Raw genomic sequence first — 17,055 nt, 5'->3', positions numbered from 1 at the left:
CATGCACGCATGCATGTATGTATGAAGTTATTGTCATGATGATTTCAATGATCAAATCCTATGCATTTAATCTAGTTTCGTCAAAAGACGTCGATTCAGGTGAAGTCTTGTGTCTGCGTGCAAACAGACTACGAGTCCACTGCGCAGTATGTGCGGGTCACAATACAATCCTTTTGAGCCCGTACAGATTGGGATGTTTTCATGCTTAATGTACTCGGTACATCTTCAACAGCAGCAAAGGTCAACAGCGCTGTTGAAAATGTTGATACGCAGAAGCGTCCACCACATGAGACGACTGAAGCAGGTGTGACCGTAGACATCGTGCTGTGTGTGGTAACATGGCCGAGTGGTCTAAGGCGCTTCGTTTAAGCTCCAGTCTCTTTGGAGGCATGGGTTAGAATCCCACCGTTGCCAACTTCCTTTAGCCATTAAAGTCATGGTGCTTTTCTAGTTGCACCTCGTCGTTCCATTTCACACGTTACTTTTCTTGAAATGTACTTTGCATGTCAACGGGGAGCGCTCTCTGCAGACGAGGTGGCCGAGTGGTTAAGGCGATGGACTGCTAATCCATTGTGCTTTGCACGCGTGGGTTCGAATCCCATCCTCGTCGGATCACGGCAGCCTCTTACAGAAGAGCAATGATGCTGCCTCAATAAAGTGTTCATCTCTTTCCATTACGTTGCAATCCTTTTCCGTCCTGTCTCAAAATGTTGTCATTACCCTCGAGTGCAATAGCCGGGGTGGCGGTGTGCATGGTGGGAGATGGCCTGCGAGGGTGCAGGTCGTGTCTGCTTGCTTTGGGTCTTGGGTGGGGGCTGGTGTGGCTGAAATGCCAGCGCTGAATTTTTGGTCCTGGGTCGAGGTATATGAGAAAAGGCCCCACTATCAAGATTTCAAGTGACCACACCACCCTCAATCAATTCCCCGCAAAGCCCAAGTTACTGGTGGGCACTTCAGCAGCCAAAGAGCCACACCTTGCTGCAATTAGAAGATGGAATGAAACGAAAGCAATGACATTAAGATCTACACCTCCATAAAACAAGAGGCAAAGCTCTCACCCTTGGGGAAGGTGCACGTACAGCCCAGATAGCATCAGGAATGTAAAGTTCATGTTTCGGACGGTGTTAATGAGCCCTTCTAATCTCTCATTTTTATTACATTCATCATTCGCTTCTCTCTATTCAATATGGTTGTGTATTTTGGTTGGCATTATATTGCCTTTTATTTTGTGTTTTGATTTGCTTTCACCTCATTGTCTCATTTCTTATTCCCAACTTTTATTATTAAGCTTGCACGTGTGCCTTATTATCATTTGTTTTCGTTTGAGGGAATCAGCGCCGCACAACGCCCCTGGGTCCACCTGCACTCCATCAGCAAGCGTTCCTCGGGTACTTGGGCCATAAGTAATGAACGTCTGTGTGTTTCTGCTCCCAGGTTGCGTGCGCGGATTGTCCATCCACGACCCCGGTCTTGACCCTGCATCTACGAAACACTGCATTAAGATCCTGTGGGGCCACATTCACAACTGTATACAGACCACTGTGTGTTTTTGGTTCATTTGGATGCCGCCTGGGAGTCTTGCTGAAACCTAGCAAAGTCGTCAACCAGGTCGTTGAAGACGGGCAAAAACATGGCTGCTGGCAGCGGTGGGATTTGAACCCACACCTCCAAAGAGACTGGAGCCTTAATCCAGCGCCTTAGACCGCTCGGCCACGCTATTCGGGGAAAGGCACTGTCTTACCGCTTTGTATGTCTGGATGTATGTAAGCATGCATGCACGCATGCATGTATGTATGAAGTTATTGTCATGATGATTTCAATGATCAAATCCTATGCATTTAATCTAGTTTCGTCAAAAGACGTCGATTCAGGTGAAGTCTTGTGTCTGCGTGCAAACAGACTTCGAGTCCACTGCGCAGTATGTGCGGGTCACAATACAATCCTTTCGAGCCCGTACAGATTGGGATGTTTTCATGCTTAATGTACTCGGTGCATCTTCAACAGCAGCAAAGGTCAACAGCGCTGTTGAAAATGTTGATACGCAGAAGCGTCCACCACGTGAGTCGACTGAAGCAGGTGTGACCGTAGACATAGTGCTGTGTGTGGTAACGTGGCCGAGTGGTCTAAGGCGCTTCGTTTAAGCTCCAGTCTCTTTGGAGGCGTGGGTTAGAATCCCACCGTTGCCAACTTCCTTTAGCCATTAAAGTCATGGTGCTTTCCTAGTTGCACCTCGTCGTTCCATTTCACACATTACTTTTCTTGAAATGTACTTTGCATGTCAACGGGGAGCGCTCTCTGCAGACGAGGTGGCCGAGTGGTTAAGGCGATGGACTGCTAATCCATTGTGCTGTGCACGCGTGGGTTCGAATCCCATCCTCGTCGGATCACGGCAGCCTTTTACAGAAGAGCAATGATGCTGCCTCAATAAAGTGTTCATCTCTTTCCATTACGTTGCAATCCTGTTCCGTCCTGTCTCAAAATGTTGTCATTACCCTCGAGTGCAATAGCCGGGGTGGCGGTGTGCATGGTGGGAGATGGCCTGCGAGGGTGCAGGGCGTGTCTGCTTGCTTTGGGTCTTGGGTGGGGGCTGGTGTGGCTGAAATGCCAGCGCTGAATTTTTGGTCCTGGGGCGAGGTATATGAGAAAAGGCCCCACTATCAAGATTTCAAGTGACCACACCACCCTCAATCAATTCCCCGCAAAGCCCAAGTTACTGGTGGGCACTTCAGCAGCCAAAGAGCCACACCTTGGTGCAATTAGAACATGGAATGAAACGAAAGCAATGACATTAAGATCTACACCTCCATAAAACAAGAGGCAAAGCTCTCACCCTTGGGGAAGGTGCACGTACAGCCCAGATAGCATCAGGAATGTAAAGTTCATGTTTCGGACAGTGTTAATGAGCTCTTCTAATCTCTCATTTTTATTACATTCATCATTCGCTTCTCTCTATTCAATATGGTTGTGTATTTTGGTTGGCATTATATTGCCTTTTATTTTGTGTTTTGATTTGCTTTCACCTCATTGTCTCATTTCTTATTCCCAACTTTTATTATTAAGCTTGCACGTGTGCCTTATTATCATTTGTTTTCGTTTGAGGGAATCAGCGCCGCACAACGCCCCTGGGTCCACCTGCACTCCATCAGCAAGCGTTCCTCGGGTACTTGGGCCATAAGTAATGAACGTCAGGTGTGCGTCTGTGTGTTTCTGCTCCCAGGTTGCGTGCGCCGCTTTTCCATCCACGACCCCGGTCTTGACCCTGCATCTACGAAACACTGCATTAAGATCCTGTGGGGCCACATTCACAACTGTATACAGACCACTGTGTGTTTTTGGTTCATTTGGATGCCGCCTGGGAGTCTTGCTGAAACCTAGCAAAGTCGTCAACCAGGTCGTTGAAGTCGGGCAAAAACATGGCTGCTGGCAGCGGTGGGATTTGAACCCACGCCTCTGAAGAGACTGGAGCCTTAATCCAGCACCTTAGACCGCTCAGCCACGCTACCCGGTGAAAGGCCCTGTCTTACCGCTTTGTATGTCTGGATGTATGTAAGCATGCATGCACGCATGCATGTATGTATGAAGTTATTGTCATGATGATTTCAATGATCAAATCCTATGCATTTAATCTAGTTTCGTCAAAAGACGTCGATTCAGGTGAAGTCTTGTGTCTGCGTGCAAACAGACTACGAGTCCACTGCGCAGTATGTGCGGGTCACAATACAATCCTTTCGAGCCGTACAGATTGGGATGTTTTCATGCTTAATGTACTCGGTGCATCTTCAACAGCAGCAAAGGTCAACAGCGCTGTTGAAAATGTTGATACGCAGAAGCGTCCACCACATGAGACGACTGAAGCAGGTGTGACCGTAGACATCGTGCTGTGTCTGGTAACGAGGCCGAGTGGTCTAAGGCGCTTCGTTTAAGCTCCAGTCTCTTTGGAGGCGTGGGTTAGAATCCCACCGTTGCCAACTTCCTTTAGCCATTAAAGTCATGGTGCTTTCCTAGTTGCACCTCGTCGTTCCATTTCACACGTTACTTTTCTTGAAATGTACTTTGCATGTCAACGGGGAGCGCTCTCGGCAGACGAGGTGGCCGAGTGGTTAAGGCGATGGACTGCTAATCCATTGTGCTGTGCACGCGTGGGTTCGAATCACATCCTTGTCGGATCACGGCAGCCTCTTACAGAAGAGCAATGATGCTGCCTCAATAAAGTGTTCATCTCTTTCCATTACGTTGCAATCCTGTTCCGTCCTGTCTCAAAATGTTGTCATTACCCTTGAGTGCAATAGCTGGGGTGGCGGTGTGCATGGTGGGAGATGGCCTGCGAGGGTGCAGGGCGTGTCTGCTTGCTTTGGGTCTTGGGTGGGGGCTGGTGTGGCTGAAATGCCAGCGCTGAATTTTTGGTCCTGGGGCGAGGTATATGAGAAAAGGCCACACTATCAAGATTTCAAGTGACCACACCACCCTCAATCAATTCCCCGCAAAGCCCAAGTTACTGGTGGGCACTTCAGCAGCCAAAGAGCCACACCTTGGTGCAATTAGAAGATAGAATGAAACGAAAGCAATGACATTAAGATCTACACCTCCATAAAACAAGAGGCAAAGCTCTCACCCTTGGGGAAGGTGCACGTACAGCCCAGATAGCATCAGGAATGTAAAGTTCATGTTTCGGACGGTGTTAATGAGCTCTTCTAATCTCTCATTTTTATTACATTCATCATTCGCTTCTCTCTATTCAATATGGTTGTGTATTTTGGTTGGCATTATATTGCCTTTTATTTTGTGTTTTGATTTGCTTTCACCTCATTGTCTCATTTCTTATTCCCAACTTTTATTATTAAGCTTGCCCGTGTGCCTTATTATCATTTGTTTTCGTTTGAGGGAATCAGCGCCGCACAACGCCCCTGGGTCCACCTGCACTCCATCAGCAAGCGTTCCTCGGGTACTTGGGCCATAAGTAATGAACGTCAGGTGTGCGTCTGTGTGTTTCTGCTCCCAGGTTGCGTGCGCCGCTTGTCCATCCACGACCCCGGTCTTGACCGTGCATCTACGAAACACTGCATTAAGATCCTGTGGGGCCACATTCACAACTGTATACAGACCACTGTGTGTTTTTGGTTCATTTGGATGCCGCCTGGGAGTCTTGCTGAAACCTAGCAAAGTCGTCAACCAGGTCGTTGAAGACGGGCAAAAACATGGCTGCTGGCAGCGGTGGGATTTGAACCCACGCCTCCGAAGAGACTGGAGCCTTAATCCAGCGCCTTAGACCGCTCGGCCACGCTACCCGGGGAAAGGCACTGTCTTACCGCTTTGTATGTCTGGATGTATGTAAGCATGCATGCACGTATGCATGTATGTATGAAGTTATTGTCATGATGATTTCAATGATCAAATCCTATGCATTTAATCTAGTTTCGTCAAAAGACGTCGATTCAGGTGAAGTCTTGTGTCTGCGTGCAAACAGACTTCGAGTCCACTGCGCAGTATGTGCGGGTCACAATACAATCCTTTCGAGCCCGTACAGATTGGGATGTTTTCATGCTTAATGTACTCGGTGCATCTTCAACAGCAGCAAAGGTCAACAGCGCTGTTGAAAATGTTGATACGCAGAAGCGTCCACCACGTGAGACGACTGAAGCAGGTGTGACCGTAGACATAGTGCTGTGTGTGGTAACGTGGCCGAGTGGTCTAAGGCGCTTCGTTTAAGCTCCAGTCTCTTTGGAGGCGTGGGTTAGAATCCCACCGTTGCCAACTTCCTTTAGCCATTAAAGTCATGGTGCTTTCCTAGTTGCACCTCGTCGTTCCATTTCACACATTACTTTTCTTGAAATGTACTTTGCATGTCAACGGGGAGCGCTCTCTGCAGACGAGGTGGCCGAGTGGTTAAGGCGATGGACTGCTAATCCATTGTGCTGTGCACGCGTGGGTTCGAATCCCATCCTCGTCGGATCACGGCAGCCTTTTACAGAAGAGCAATGATGCTGCCTCAATAAAGTGTTCATCTCTTTCCATTACGTTGCAATCCTGTTCCGTCCTGTCTCAAAATGTTGTCATTACCCTCGAGTGCAATAGCCGGGGTGGCGGTGTGCATGGTGGGAGATGGCCTGCGAGGGTGCAGGGCGTGTCTGCTTGCTTTGGGTCTTGGGTGGGGGCTGGTGTGGCTGAAATGCCAGCGCTGAATTTTTGGTCCTGGGGCGAGGTATATGAGAAAAGGCCCCACTATCAAGATTTCAAGTGACCACACCACCCTCAATCAATTCCCCGCAAAGCCCAAGTTACTGGTGGGCACTTCAGCAGCCAAAGAGCCACACCTTGGTGCAATTAGAACATGGAATGAAACGAAAGCAATGACATTAAGATCTACACCTCCATAAAACAAGAGGCAAAGCTCTCACCCTTGGGGAAGGTGCACGTACAGCCCAGATAGCATCAGGAATGTAAAGTTCATGTTTCGGACAGTGTTAATGAGCTCTTCTAATCTCTCATTTTTATTACATTCATCATTCGCTTCTCTCTATTCAATATGGTTGTGTATTTTGGTTGGCATTATATTGCCTTTTATTTTGTGTTTTGATTTGCTTTCACCTCATTGTCTCATTTCTTATTCCCAACTTTTATTATTAAGCTTGCACGTGTGCCTTATTATCATTTGTTTTCGTTTGAGGGAATCAGCGCCGCACAACGCCCCTGGGTCCACCTGCACTCCATCAGCAAGCGTTCCTCGGGGAAGGGCCCTGTCTTACCGCTTTGTATGTCTGGATGTATGTAAGCATGCATGCACGCATGCATGTATGTATGAAGTTATTGTCATGATGATTTCAATGATCAAATCCTATGCATTTAATCTAGTTTCGTCAAAAGACGTCGATTCAGGTGAAGTCTTGTGTCTGCGTGCAAACAGACTACGAGTCCACTGCGCAGTATGTGCGGGTCACAATACAATCCTTTCGAGCCCGTACAGATTGGGATGTTTTCATGCTTAATGTACTCGGTGCATCTTCAACAGCAGCAAAGGTCAACAGCGCTGTTGAAAATGTTGATACGCAGAAGCGTCCACCACATGAGACGACTGAAGCAGGTGTGACCGTAGACATCGTGCTGTGTGTGGTAACGTGGCCGAGTGGTCTAAGGCGCTTCGTTTAAGCTCCAGTCTCTTTGGAGGCGTGGGTTAGAATCCCACCGTTGCCAACTTCCTTTAGCCATTAAAGTCATGGTGCTTTCCTAGTTGCACCTCGTCGTTCCATTTCACACGTTACTTTTCTTGAAATGTACTTTGCATGTCAACGGGGAGAGCTCTCTGCAGACGAGGTGGCCGAGTGGTTAAGGCGATGGACTGCTAATCCATTGTGCTGTGCACGTGTGGGTTCGAATCCCATCCTCGTCGGATCACGGCAGCCTCTTACAGAAGAGCAATGATGCTGCCTCAATAAAGTGTTCATCTCTTTCCATTACGTTGCAATCCTTTTCCGTCCTGTCTCAAAATGTTGTCATTACCCTCGAGTGCAATAGCCGGGGTGGCGGTGTGCATGGTGGGAGATGGCCTGCGAGGGTGCAGGGCGTGTCTGCTTGCTTTGGGTCTTGGGTGGGGGCTGGTGTGGCTGAAATGCCAGCGCTGAATTTTTGGTCCTGGGGCGAGGTATATGAGAAAAGGCCCCACTATCAAGATTTCAAGTGACCACACCACCCTCAATCAATTCCCCGCAAAGCCCAAGTTACTGGTGGGCACTTCAGCAGCCAAAGAGCCACACCTTGGTGCAATTAGAACATGGAATGAAACGAAAGCAATGACATTAAGATCTACACCTCCATAAAACAAGAGGCAAAGCTCTCACCCTTGGGGAAGGTGCACGTACAGCCCAGATAGCATCAGGAATGTAAAGTTCATGTTTCGGACGGTGTTAATGAGCTCTTCTAATCTCTCATTTTTATTACATTCATCATTCGCTTCTCTCTATTCAATATGGTTGTGTATTTTGGTTGGCATTATATTGCCTTTTATTTTGTGTTTTGATTTGCTTTCACCTCATTGTCTCATTTCTTATTCCCAACTTTTATTATTAAGCTTGCCCGTGTGCCTTATTATCATTTGTTTTCGTTTGAGGGAATCAGCGACGCACAACGCCCCTGGGTCCACCTGCACTCCATCAGCAAGCGTTCCTCGGGTACTTGGGCCATAAGTAATGAACGTCAGGTGTGCGTCTGTGTGTTTCTGCTCCCAGGTTGCGTGCGCCGCTTGTCCATCCACGACCCCGGTCTTGACCCTGCATCTACGAAACACTGCATTAAGATCCTGTGGGGCCACATTCACAACTGTATACAGACCACTGTGTGTTTTTGGTTCATTTGGATGCCGCCTGGGAGTCTTGCTGAAACCTAGCAAAGTCGTCAACCAGGTCGTTGAAGACGGGCAAAAACATGGCTGCTGGCAGCGGTGGGATTTGAACCCACGCCTCCGAAGAGTCTGGAGCCTTAATCCAGCACCTTAGACCGCTCGGCCACGCTACCCGGGGAAGGGCCCTGTCTTACCGCTTTGTATGTCTGGATGTATGTAAGCATGCATGCACGCATGCATGTATGTATGAAGTTATTGTCATGATGATTTCAATGATCAAATCCTATGCATTTAATCTAGTTTCGTCAAAAGACGTCGATTCAGGTGAAGTCTTGTGTCTGCGTGCAAACAGACTACGAGTCCACTGCGCAGTATGTGCGGGTCACAATACAATCCTTTCGAGCCCGTACAGATTGGGATGTTTTCATGCTTAATGTACTCGGTGCATCTTCAACAGCAGCAAAGGTCAACAGCGCTGTTGAAAATGTTGATACGCAGAAGCGTCCACCACGTGAGACGACTGAAGCAGGTGTGACCGTAGACATCGTGCTGTGTGTGGTAACGTGGCCGAGTGGTCTAAGGCGCTTCGTTTAAGCTCCAGTCTCTTTGGAGGCGTGGGTTAGAATCCCACCGTTGCCAACTTCCTTTAGCCATTAAAGTCATGGTGCTTTCCTAGTTGCACCTCGTCGTTCCATTTCACACGTTACTTTTCTTGAAATGTACTTTGCATGTCAACGGGGAGCGCTCTCTGCAGACGAGGTGGCCGAGTGGTTAAGGCGATGGACTGCTAATCCATTGTGCTGTGCACGCGAGGGATCGAATCCCATCCTCGTCGGATCACGGCAGCCTCTTACAGAAGAGCAATGATGCTGCCTCAATAAAGTGTTCATCTCTTTCCATTACGTTGCAATCCTGTTCCGTCCTGTCTCAAAATGTTGTCATTACCCTCAAGTGCAATAGCCGGGGTGGCGGTGTGCATGGTGGGAGATGGCCTGCGAGGGTGCAGGGCGTGTCTGCTTGCTTTGGGTCTTGGGTGGGGGCTGGTGTGGCTGAAATGTCAGCGCTGAATTTTTGGTCCTGGGGCGAGGTATGTGAGAAAAGGCCCCACTATAAAGATTTCAAGTGACCACACCACCCTCAATAAATTCCCCGCAAAGCCCAAGTTACTGGTGGGCACTTCAGCAGCCAAAGAGCCACACCTTGGTGCAATTAGAAGATGGAATGAAACGAAAGCAATGACATTAAGATCTACACCTCCATAAAACAAGAGGCAAAGCTCTCACCCTTGGGGAAGGTGCACGTACACCCCAGATAGCATCAGGAATGTAAAGTTCATGTTTCGGACGGTGTTAATGAGCTCTTCTAATCTCTCATTTTTATTACATTCATCATTCGCTTCTCTCTATTCAATATGGTTGTGTATTTTGGTTGGCATTATATTGCCTTTTATTTTGTGTTTTGATTTGCTTTCACCTCATTGTCTCATTTCTTAATCCCAACTGTTATTATTAAGCTTGCACGTGTGCCTTATTATCATTTGTTTTCGTTTGAGGGAATCAGCGCCGCACAACGCCCCTGGGTCCACCTGCACTCCGCTACACACGCTACCCGGGGAAGGGCCCTGTCTTACCGCTTTGTATGTCTGGATGTATGTAAGCATGCATGCACGCATGCATGTATGTATGAAGTTATTGTCATGATGATTTCAATGATCAAATCCTATGCATTTAATCTAGTTTCGTCAAAAGACGTCGATTCAGGTGAAGTCTTGTGTCTGCGTGCAAACAGACTACGAGTCCACTGCGCAGTATGTGCGGGTCACAATACAATCCTTTCGAGCCCGTACAGATTGGGATGTTTTCATGCTTAATGTACTCGGTGCATCTTCAACAGCAGCAAAGGTCAACAGCGCTGTTGAAAATGTTGATACGCAGAAGCGTCCACCACATGAGACGACTGAAGCAGGTGTGACCGTAGACATCGTGCTGTGTGTGGTAACGTGGCCGAGTGGTCTAAGGCGCTTCGTTTAAGCTCCAGTCTCTTTGGAGGCGTGTGTTAGAATTCCACCGTTGCCAACTTCCTTTAGCCATTAAAGTCATGGTGCTTTCCTAGTTGCACCTCGTCGTTCCATTTCACACGTTACTTTTCTTGAAATGTACTTTGCATGTCAACGGGGAGCGCTCTCGGCAGACGAGGTGGCCGAGTGGTTAAGGCGATGGACGGTTAAGGCGATGGACTGCTAATCCATTGTGCTGTGCACGCATGGGTTCGAATCCCATCCTCGTCGGATCACGTCAGCCTTTTACAGAAGAGCAATGATGCTGCCTAAATAAAGTGTTCATCTCTTTCCATTACGTTGCAATCCTGTTCCGTCCTGTCTCAAAATGTTGTCATTACCCTCGAGTGCAATAGCCGGGGTGGCGGTGTGCATGGTGGGAGATGGCCTGCGAGGGTGCAGGGCGTGTCTGCTTGCTTTGGGTCTTGGGTGGGGGCTGGTGTGGCTGAAATGCCAGCGCTGAATTTTTGGTCCTGGGGCGAGGTATATGAGAAAAGGCCCCACTATCAAGATTTCAAGTGACCACACCACCCTCAATCAATTCCCCGCAAAGCCCAAGTTACTGGTGGGCACTTCAGCAGCCAAAGAGCCACACCTTGGTGCAATTAGAACATGGAATGAAACGAAAGCAATGACATTAAGATCTACACCTCCATAAAACAAGAGGCAAAGCTCTCACCCTTGGGGAAGGTGCACGTACAGCCCAGATAGCATCAGGAATGTAAAGTTCATGTTTCGGACGGTGTTAATGAGCTCTTCTAATCTCTCATTTTTATTACATTCATCATTCGCTTCTCTCTATTCAATATGGTTGTGTATTTTGGTTGGCATTATATTGCCTTTTATTTTGTGTTTTGATTTGCTTTCACCTCATTGTCTCATTTCTTATTCCCAACTTTTATTATTAAGCTTGCCCGTGTGCCTTATTATCATTTGTTTTCGTTTGAGGGAATCAGCGACGCACAACGCCCCTGGGTCCACCTGCACTCCATCAGTAAGCGTTCCTCGGGTACTTGGGCCATAAGTAATGAACGTCAGGTGTGCGTCTGTGTGTTTCTGCTCCCAGGTTGCGTGCGCCGCTTGTCCATCCACGACCCCGGTCTTGACCCTGCATCTACGAAACACTGCATTAAGATCCTGTGGGGCCACATTCACAACTGTATACAGACCACTGTGTGTTTTTGGTTCATTTGGATGCCGCCTGGGAGTCTTGCTGAAACCTAGCAAAGTCGTCAACCAGGTCGTTGAAGACGGGCAAAAACATGGCTGCTGGCAGCGGTGGGATTTGAACCCACGCCTCCGAAGAGACTGGAGCCTTAATCCAGCACCTTAGACCGCTCGGCCACGCTACCCGGGGAAAGGCCCTGTCTTACCGCTTTGTATGTCTGGATGTATGTAAGCATGCATGCACGCATGCATGTATGTATGAAGTTATTGTCATGATGATTTCAATGATCAAATCCTATGCATTTAATCTAGTTTCGTCAAAAGACGTCGATTCAGTTGAAGTCTTGTGTCTGCGTGCAAACAGACTACGAGTCCACTGCGCAGTATGTGCGGGTCACAATACAATCCTTTCGAGCCCGTACAGATTGGGATGTTTTCATGCTTAATGTACTCGGTGCATCTTCAACAGCAGCAAAGGTCAACAGCGCTGTTGAAAATGTTGATACGCAGAAGCGTCCACCACATGAGACGACTGAAGCAGGTGTGACCGTAGACATCGTGCTGTGTGTGGTAACGTGGCCGAGTGGTCTAAGGCGCTTCATTTAAGCTCCAGTCTCTTTGGAGGCGTGGGTTAGAATCCCACCGTTGCCAACTTCCTTTAGCCATTAAAGTCATGGTGCTTTCCTAGTTGCACCTCGTCGTTCCATTTCACACGTTACTTTTCTTGAAATGTACTTTGCATGTCAACGATGAGCGCTCTCGGCAGACGAGGTGGCCGAGTGGTTAAGGAGATGGACTGCTAATCCATTGTGCTGTGCACGCATGGGTTCGAATCCCATCCTCGTCGGATCACGGCAGCCTTTTACAGAAGAGCAATGATGCTGCCTCAATAAAGTGTTCATCTCTTTCCATTACGTTGCAATCCTGTTCCGTCCTGTCTCAAAATGTTGTCATTACCCTTGAGTGCAATAGCCGGGGTGGCAGTGTGCATGGTGGGAGATGGCCTGCGAGGGTGCAGGGCGTGTCTGCTTGCTTTTGGTCTTGGGTGGGGGCTGGTGTGGCTGAAATGCCAGCGCTGAATTTTTGGTCCTGGGGCGAGGTATATGAGAAAAGGCCCCACTATCAAGATTTCAAGTGACCACACCACCCTCAATCAATTCCCCGCAAAGCCCAAGTTACTGGTGGGCACTTCAGCAGCCAAAGAGCCACACCTTGGTGCAATTAGAAGATGGAATGAAACGAAAGCAATGACATTAAGATCTACACCTCCATAAAACAAGAGGCAAAGCTCTCACCCTTGGGGAAGGTGCACGTACAGCCCAGATAGCATCAGGAATGTAAAGTTCATGTTTCGGACGGTGTTAATGAGCTCTTCTAATCTCTCATTTTTATTACATTCATCATTCGCTTTTCTCTATTCAATATGGTTGTGTATTTTGGTTGGCATTATATTGCCTTTTATTTTGTGTTTTGATTTGCTTTCACCTCATTGTCTCATTTCTTATTCCCAACTTATATTATTAAGCTTGCCCGTGTGCCTTATTATCATTTGTTTTCGTTTGAGGGAATCAGCGACGCACAACGCCCCTGGGTCCACCTGCACTCCATCAGCAAGCGTTCCTCGGGTACTTGGGCCATAAGTAATGAACGTCAGGTGTGCGTCTGTGTGTTTCTGCTCCCAGGTTGCGTGCGCCGCTTGTCCATCCACGACCCCGGTCTTGACCCTGCATCTACGAAACACTGCATTAAGATCCTGTGGGGCCACATTCACAACTGTATACAGACCACTGTGTGTTTTTGGTTCATTTGGATGCCGCCTGGGAGTCTTGCTGAAACCTAGCAAAGTCGTCAACCAGGTCGTTGAAGACGGGCAAAAACATGGCTGCTGGCAGCGGTGGGATTTGAACCCACGCCTCCGAAGAGACTGGAGCCTTAATCCAGCGCCTTAGACCGCTCGGCCACGCTACCCGGGGAAAGGCCCTGTCTTACCGCTTTGTATGTCTGGATGTATGTAAGCATGCATGCACGCATGCATGTATGTATGAAGTTATTGTCATGATGATTTCAATGATCAAATCCTATGCATTTAATCTAGTTTCGTCAAAAGACGTCGATTCAGGTGAAGTCTTGTGTCTGCGTGCAAACAGACTACGAGTCCACTGCGCAGTATGTGCGGGTCACAATACAATCCTTTCGAGCCCGTACAGATTGGGATGTTTTCATGCTTAATGTACTCGGTACATCTTCAACAGCAGCAAAGGTCAACAGCGCTGTTGAAAATGTTGATACGCAGAAGCGTCCACCACATGAGACGACTGAAGCAGGTGTGACCGTAGACATCGTGCTGTGTGTGGTAACATGGCCGAGTGGTCTAAGGCGCTTCGTTTAAGCTCCAGTCTCTTTGGAGGCATGGGTTAGAATCCCACCGTTGCCAACTTCCTTTAGCCATTAAAGTCATGGTGCTTTTCTAGTTGCACCTCGTCGTTCCATTTCACACGTTACTTTTCTTGAAATGTACTTTGCATGTCAACGGGGAGCGCTCTCGGCAGACGAGGTGGCCGAGTGTTTAAGGCGATGGACTGCTAATCCATTGTGCTGTGCACGCGTGGGTTCGAATCACATCCTTGTCGGATCACGGCAGCCTCTTACAGAAGAGCAATGATGCTGCCACAATAAAGTGTTCATCTCTTTCCATTACGTTGCAATCCTGTTCTGTCCTGTCTCAAAATGTTGTCATTACCCTCGAGTGCAATAGCCGGGGTGGTGGTGGGCATGGTGGGAGATGGCCTGCGAGGGTGCAGGGCGTGTCTGCTTGTGGTGGGGCTGGTGTGGCTGAAATGCCAGTGCTGAATTTTTGGTCCTGGGGCGAGGTATATGAGAAAAGGCCCCACTATCAAGATTTCAAGTGACCACACCACCCTCAATCAATTCCCTGCAAAGCCCAAGTTACTGGTGGGCATTTCAGCAGCCAAAGAGCCACACCTTGGTACAATTAGAAGATGGAATGAAACGAAAGCAATGACATTAAGATCTACACCTCCATAAAACAAGAGGCAAAGCTCTCACCCTTGGGGAAGGTGCACGTACAGCCCAGATAGCATCAGGAATGTAAAGTTCATGTTTCGGACGGTGTTAATGAGCTCTTCTAATCTCTCATTTTTATTACATTCATCATTCACTTCTCTCTATTCAATATGGTTGTGTATTTTGGTTGGCATTATATTGCCTTTTATTTTGTGTTTTGATTTGCTTTCACCTCATTGTCTCATTTCTTATTCCCAACTGTTATTATTAAGCTTGCACGTGTGCCTTATTATCATTTGTTTTCGTTTGAGGGAATCAGCGCCGCACAACGCCCCTGGGTCCACCTGCACTCCATCAGCAAGCGTTCCTCGGGGAAGGGCCCTGTCTTACCGCTTTGTATGTCTGGATGTATGTAAGCATGCATGCACGCATGCATGTATGTATGAAGTTATTGTCATGATGATTTCAATGATCAAATCCTATGCATTTAATCTAGTTTCGTCAAAAGACGTCGATTCAGGTGAAGTCTTGTGTCTGCGTGCAAACAGACTACGAGTCCACTGCGCAGTATGTGCGGGTCACAATACAATCCTTTCGAGCCCGTACAGATTGGGATGTTTTCATGCTTAATGTACTCGGTGCATCTTCAACAGCAGCAAAGGTCAACAGCGCTGTTGAAAATGTTGATACGCAGAAGCGTCCACCACGTGAGACGACTGAAGCAGGTGTGACCGTAGACATAGTGCTGTGTGTGGTAACGTGGCCGAGTGGTCTAAGGCGCTTCGTTTAAGCTCCAGTCTCTTTGGAGGCGTGGGTTAGAATCCCACCATTGCCAACTTCCTTTAGCCATTAAAGTCATGGTGCTTTCCTAGTTGCACCTCGTCGTTCCATTTCACACGTTATTATTCTTTTAATGTACTTTGCATGTCAACGGGGAGCGCTCTCTGCAGACGAGGTGGCCGAGTGGTTAAGGCGATGGACTGCTAATCCATTGTGCTGTGCACGCGTGGGTTCGAATCCCATCCTCGTCGGATCACGGCAGCCTTTTACAGAAGAGCAATGATGCTGCCTCAATAAAGTGTTCATCTCTTTCCATTACGTTGCAATCCTGTTCCGTCCTGTCTCAAAATGTTGTCATTACCCTCGAGTGCAATAGCCGGGGTGGCGGTGTGCATGGTGGGAGATGGCCTGTGAGGGTGCAGGGCGTGTCTGCCTGCTTTGGGTCTTGGGTGGGGGCTGGTGTGGCTGAAATGCCAGCGCTGAATTTTTGGTCCTGGGGCGAGGTATATGAGAAAAGGCCCCACTATCAAGATTTCAAGTGACCACACCACCCTCAATCAATTCCCCGCAAAGCCCAAGTTACTGGTGGGCACTTCAGCAGCCAAAGAGCCACACCTTGGTGCAATTAGAAGATGGAATGAAACGAAAGCAATGACATTAAGATCTACACCTCCATAAAACAAGAGGCAAAGCTCTCACCCTTGGGGAAGGTGCACGTACAGCCCAGATAGCATCAGGAATGTAAAGTTCATGTTTCGGACGGTGTTAATGAGCTCTTCTAATCTCTCATTTTTATTACATTCATCATTCGCTTCTCTCTATTCAATATGGTTGTGTATTTTGGTTGGCATTATATTGCCTTTTATTTTGTGTTTTGATTTGCTTTCACCTCATTGTCTCGTTTCTTATTCCCAACTGTTATTATTAAGCTTGCACGTGTGCCTTATTATCATTTGTTTTCGTTTGAGGGAATCAGCGCCGCACAACGCCCCTGGGTCCACCTGCACTCCATCAGCAAGCGTTCCTCGGGTACTTGGGCCATAAGTAATGAACGTCAGGTGTGCGTCTGTGTGTTTCTGCTCCCAGGTTGCGTGCGCCGCTTTTCCATCCACGACCCCGGTCTTGACCCTGCATCTACGAAACACTGCATTAAGATCCTGTGGGGCCACATTCACAACTGTATACAGACCACTGTGTGTTTTTGGTTCATTTGGATGCCGCCTGGGAGTCTTGCTGAAACCTAGCAAAGTCGTCAACCAGGTCGTTGAAGACGGGCAAAAACATGGCTGCTGGCAGCGGTGTGATTTGAACCCACGCCTCCAAAGAGACTGGAGCCTTAATCCAGCGCCTTAGACCGCTCGGCCACGCTACCCGGGGAAAGGCCCTGTCTTACCGCTTTGTATGTCTGGATGTATGTAAGCATGCATGCACGCATGCATGTATGTATGAAGTTATTGTCATGATGATTTCAATGATCAAATCCTATGCATTTAATCTAGTTTCGTCAAAAGACGTCGATTCAGGTGAAGTCTTGTGTCTGCGTGCAAACAGACTACGAGTCCACTGCGCAGTATGTGCGGGTCACAATACAATCCTTTCGAGCCCGTACAGATTGGGATGTTTTCATGCTTAATGTACTCGGTGCATCTTCAACAGCAGCAAAGGTCAACAGCGCTGTTGAAAATGTTGATAGGGA

The 17,055-nt window shown here is 48.1% G+C and overlaps 17 non-coding genes across 17 annotated transcripts; 10 read left to right on the top strand and 7 right to left on the bottom strand.

The window, feature by feature from the left end:
• Nucleotides 1–528: 528 nt before the first annotated feature.
• Nucleotides 529–610, top strand: trnas-gcu (transfer RNA serine (anticodon GCU)). Its single transcript has one exon. It is a non-coding gene; the product is annotated as a tRNA-Ser (tRNA).
• A 1,028-nt stretch (nt 611–1,638) lies between these two features.
• On the bottom strand, nt 1,639–1,720 carry trnal-aag (transfer RNA leucine (anticodon AAG)). Its single transcript has one exon. It is a non-coding gene; the product is annotated as a tRNA-Leu (tRNA).
• Nucleotides 1,721–2,300: 580 nt separating this feature from the next.
• trnas-gcu (transfer RNA serine (anticodon GCU)) lies at nt 2,301–2,382 on the top strand. The gene has a single exon. It is a non-coding gene; the product is annotated as a tRNA-Ser (tRNA).
• Nucleotides 2,383–3,421: 1,039 nt separating this feature from the next.
• On the bottom strand, nt 3,422–3,503 carry trnal-aag (transfer RNA leucine (anticodon AAG)). The gene has a single exon. It is a non-coding gene; the product is annotated as a tRNA-Leu (tRNA).
• Nucleotides 3,504–4,082: 579 nt separating this feature from the next.
• On the top strand, nt 4,083–4,164 carry trnas-gcu (transfer RNA serine (anticodon GCU)). The gene has a single exon. It is a non-coding gene; the product is annotated as a tRNA-Ser (tRNA).
• A 1,039-nt stretch (nt 4,165–5,203) lies between these two features.
• trnal-aag (transfer RNA leucine (anticodon AAG)) lies at nt 5,204–5,285 on the bottom strand. Its single transcript has one exon. It is a non-coding gene; the product is annotated as a tRNA-Leu (tRNA).
• A 580-nt stretch (nt 5,286–5,865) lies between these two features.
• On the top strand, nt 5,866–5,947 carry trnas-gcu (transfer RNA serine (anticodon GCU)). Its single transcript has one exon. It is a non-coding gene; the product is annotated as a tRNA-Ser (tRNA).
• Nucleotides 5,948–7,302: 1,355 nt separating this feature from the next.
• Nucleotides 7,303–7,384, top strand: trnas-gcu (transfer RNA serine (anticodon GCU)). Its single transcript has one exon. It is a non-coding gene; the product is annotated as a tRNA-Ser (tRNA).
• Nucleotides 7,385–8,423: 1,039 nt separating this feature from the next.
• Nucleotides 8,424–8,505, bottom strand: trnal-aag (transfer RNA leucine (anticodon AAG)). The gene has a single exon. It is a non-coding gene; the product is annotated as a tRNA-Leu (tRNA).
• A 580-nt stretch (nt 8,506–9,085) lies between these two features.
• trnas-gcu (transfer RNA serine (anticodon GCU)) lies at nt 9,086–9,167 on the top strand. The gene has a single exon. It is a non-coding gene; the product is annotated as a tRNA-Ser (tRNA).
• Nucleotides 9,168–10,521: 1,354 nt separating this feature from the next.
• Nucleotides 10,522–10,619, top strand: trnas-gcu (transfer RNA serine (anticodon GCU)). The gene has a single exon. It is a non-coding gene; the product is annotated as a tRNA-Ser (tRNA).
• Nucleotides 10,620–11,658: 1,039 nt separating this feature from the next.
• trnal-aag (transfer RNA leucine (anticodon AAG)) lies at nt 11,659–11,740 on the bottom strand. Its single transcript has one exon. It is a non-coding gene; the product is annotated as a tRNA-Leu (tRNA).
• Nucleotides 11,741–12,320: 580 nt separating this feature from the next.
• On the top strand, nt 12,321–12,402 carry trnas-gcu (transfer RNA serine (anticodon GCU)). The gene has a single exon. It is a non-coding gene; the product is annotated as a tRNA-Ser (tRNA).
• Nucleotides 12,403–13,441: 1,039 nt separating this feature from the next.
• On the bottom strand, nt 13,442–13,523 carry trnal-aag (transfer RNA leucine (anticodon AAG)). The gene has a single exon. It is a non-coding gene; the product is annotated as a tRNA-Leu (tRNA).
• A 580-nt stretch (nt 13,524–14,103) lies between these two features.
• On the top strand, nt 14,104–14,185 carry trnas-gcu (transfer RNA serine (anticodon GCU)). Its single transcript has one exon. It is a non-coding gene; the product is annotated as a tRNA-Ser (tRNA).
• Nucleotides 14,186–15,528: 1,343 nt separating this feature from the next.
• trnas-gcu (transfer RNA serine (anticodon GCU)) lies at nt 15,529–15,610 on the top strand. The gene has a single exon. It is a non-coding gene; the product is annotated as a tRNA-Ser (tRNA).
• A 1,039-nt stretch (nt 15,611–16,649) lies between these two features.
• Nucleotides 16,650–16,731, bottom strand: trnal-aag (transfer RNA leucine (anticodon AAG)). The gene has a single exon. It is a non-coding gene; the product is annotated as a tRNA-Leu (tRNA).
• Nucleotides 16,732–17,055: the final 324 nt, after the last annotated feature.

This window comes from Amia ocellicauda, chromosome 14, assembly GCF_036373705.1.
Source record: "Amia ocellicauda isolate fAmiCal2 chromosome 14, fAmiCal2.hap1, whole genome shotgun sequence".
NCBI classification, from domain to species: Eukaryota; Metazoa; Chordata; class Actinopteri; order Amiiformes; family Amiidae; genus Amia; species Amia ocellicauda.
Note: the sequence above shows the minus strand (reverse complement) of the source record. Positions and strands in the feature narration are given on the sequence as shown.